Here is a 3,688-nt window from a genome sequence, read left to right on the forward strand (position 1 = left end):
GTCCCCATATATGATGGGTTTCCACTTGCCCTGCGATGAATTGGTGCCACATCCAGGTTGTACCCTGCCTAGCGTTCATTGCTTGCTGCGTAGGCTTCTGCTTCCCGTGACACCGTATGGTATGAAGTGGTTTGGCAAATGACATGACAATTCACCTACTGTATGTACAGTATTTTAAACCCATAATTTTGAAATCCCATACAAATAAATATTTATCTAAAAGTCTGTTTTCCAATAGCACACTTAACAAAATCAACTGGCTATTACAAAAAATTGTAACATAGGCAAGGAGAGACTCAAGCCTCTTCTATATTCCACAATATCAGAATCAGAATTTCCACAAAATAAACAATACAGAAAACTCCTTTATGAAGACTAAAGTTCTCTTTTAGTGTTCTGGTTATCTTGACAGAATCTAACTTCTATCCTGCCTGAGGATATTTTCAAGTGTCACGGTTGATGATGCTTAAAGGCAGGTACTGACCCCCCCAAACAGGTTTTGTATATCTCCCAGAACCACCAGCGCACCCACAGACTAGCACCAGACATTAGTATTCTGTAAATACCCTTTTCATTCTCTAGCATTTACAACATCACTCACTGTCTACCCCAAAACACACAACACAAAAAATAAGGGACAAATTTGATTACCAGAGGGTCAACAGCCCATTTAGGAAGAAAAGAAAATGGCTCATTAAAGTCCTTATTACGCTATACAGAATGCATGTATTCAAAAAGATGAAACTATTTGTGCTCAATAGTTTCTGTTGGGAAGAAGACATAAGAACAACTACAAAAAAAGAATTCTGCACTGTCAAATCTCCTTAGTCCCTGCAATGTTCCACAAGTCATGATTTTAAGATTCTATTTTTGTCTAGCCAGTCATGGAATTAAAGGGGAACTTGCCATTCTCTTAGTTGAGTGCTGGTACTGTATGTCTAAGTGACTACAGGAGGAAGTTCAGCGTAATCAAGGTTTTGTGAGAACTTTTTGCCGGTTCTGGTCTGAGAGTATGCTGAGCACATTTTGGCTGCCGTTTCTCTATTGGTATATTTTGCAGTGTTTTTAATCTTTTAATTTTTTTTTACATACACTTATCTCTTTTTATCCATCTTTTGATTTTATTGTATTCATTGCATTCTATCTGCTGCATCTGTTTCATTCTAAATGCTGTGCATAACTGAAATCTAGCAAATCTAGTTTTATCAAACTGTCTTCATGTTATACTTATGTATGGAATCCCCACTCTGTTGGTCACAGTGGTGGTTTGGCTAGTCTGCAGGAAGGATATATCAAGGAGCTATTTACTCTGTCACCTCCTTGACCTTAAACTTTGTGATTCCACTCCATTGTTGAATTAACTTGTTTGTCATGCTTCTAAATCCTGCCCTATAAAAAATCTGAACTATCTGAATTACTTACAATATTAAATATGATGACCTGTCCAATACTAATGCATGGTGATTTAAATATTCATGTTGGCTCTTTGGACTGTATATTTGCTTCTGCACCCTGGATGGGATGCCAGTCCATTACAGGGCATACACAAACACAAACATTTTAAAATTATCCACTGTGCTGTTGGATGTCTGTTGCTAGTGTTGAAATAAAAGTGCGACACTTTTATTTCAACATAATACACTGAATATACTTAGTTAAATACATTTTTGAGTCTATTTCATACTCATTAAAACACTAATTGACATATCTATGCAGAAGCACTAAGCTATCCTTCTTTATTTTTAATGAAACCAGTATTATAGGCTCCTTGTGTATTTATAGTTATATTTCTATTACTAATATAGTACTTCTCCATTACTGTGGAATATTATTCCACAATAAAGCAATAACTGAAATAGTTTGGCATACTGAATCAAATTGAAATGTGTGGTCTAAAATATAAACTGATCTAACAAAACAGAAACTTTGATGTAAAATGATCAACTCTGGAATATGATATTCAAAATAAAGAGACTGCCAAGCAGAAACATTCATGTGCCAATTCGAGATTCTATTTTTTTTTAATTGCTTTTACAGCTGGATCTGTGGAAGAAATTAAAGTCATGAAAAACTTTTAAAAGTCACAGGAACTTTGTTTCATGCTATCTTTTATATGCCTTCAGTATTAAAACCAAATCAGGATGATATAAGCAGAACTAATTTATTTTCCAAGAATACCATGAAGACAGCACAAGCATATTAAGCAATATATATAAATATATACTGTATAAAGCCTCCATACACATTGCTACACAGATTTAGCAAAACACCGGAATGAAGTCAAACACCTCCCATGGCCTCCCCAATCACCAGATCTAAACATCATTGAACCTTTTTGGGAAGTTCTGGAACATAGATTGTAGAGAAGACGTCCACCTCCTTCATCTCTGAAGGAACTGGAAATACGTTGGCTGTTCGTATCAGTGTGAACAAAATTTATTTAAATCTTGTAGCTGTTCAAAGGAACAAGTAATAGATTTATTCCATGCTGAAAAGAGGAGAAAGAAAACACAACGTTTCGTCTGTTGAGCCTTCTTCAGCAGTGAGGTGTGTTGTTTAAACTCAACTACATTGAAATCTAATGCAACTTTACCACCCATCATTCCTTACGACAGGAATCACAACAAAATCATACATTTTATCTTTATTTGAAACCAATTTGAAATTATGAAGTATGGAAAAATGCAATTTTAATTACATTAGATACAGAATAAGAGAGGACAAATGACACACAGTGAAAAAATGGACCAAAGGCTGGGGCTGTATTGGTCACAATGGCCAGATGATCTGTAAGTTTGGTGAATTTTTATTTCCTTGTTTTAACTTGCCATTTATCAAAGGTTCTTTGACAGAAACTTGTTAATTACTACACAGCTCAGAAGTGGCATGTGGGGTTGTGCCTGTGACCAGGAGGGGAATTCTAGAACAGGGTGCGAATACAGGTGTAACAGCATGTTAATGCTCTGTTACACCTGGTCATGTGTATTCAACCAGTACCTCAGTGAGTCCTGAGCTGTTAAAGGATCACTTCCAACGTTCTGAGAACGAGACATGAGCCCTTGTTAAGAGGGCTTTAAAAAGCTCCAGTCTGAAGAAGTCAGAGAACTTTGGAGAAGGAAAGATTACAAGACAAATAACAGGGAGGAGACACATGAAAGGACACGGACACCAGGGGTTCTGGCATCTTCTTCCTCCTCCCCTACCGAACATTAGACTTTGAGAAATTAAAGTAGGGGAGGGGCATAAGGGACCATGTAGTTTGGGACAACCATAACTGGAGATGTTGCCTAAGAACCACCAAATGAAGTATACAGAGATCAATGCTGCTGGATTTTTTGTCTGGTACAGGTTATTGGGTTTGGCTACTGGGGTTGCTGGGGTACTTGTGATAGTCTGGAATGTGTGTCCTTTGATGATAGTTTCCTGTGGTGATTATTTCCCACCTGAACGAAAGCTGATTTGCATCTCTTTTGTACTTGTACTTTTTGTACCTTTGTGTAAAACAGCACATTCTGTTGGAGCCGCTCAGATTACATAGCAAAACTCATTACCATGTCAAGATGACTTTGACGTGTCAAGGTACACAGTCCACTGAATCTTTACTAGCCAAAGAAGATCAACAGGTGGCACTTGTGGTACATTAGATGCTAGCTAAAATATTAGCTTCATTTAATTTGTAGTGCTACTT

Source organism: Lepisosteus oculatus, chromosome 7 (genome assembly GCF_040954835.1).
Source record: "Lepisosteus oculatus isolate fLepOcu1 chromosome 7, fLepOcu1.hap2, whole genome shotgun sequence".
Lineage (NCBI taxonomy): Eukaryota > Metazoa > Chordata > Actinopteri > Semionotiformes > Lepisosteidae > Lepisosteus > Lepisosteus oculatus.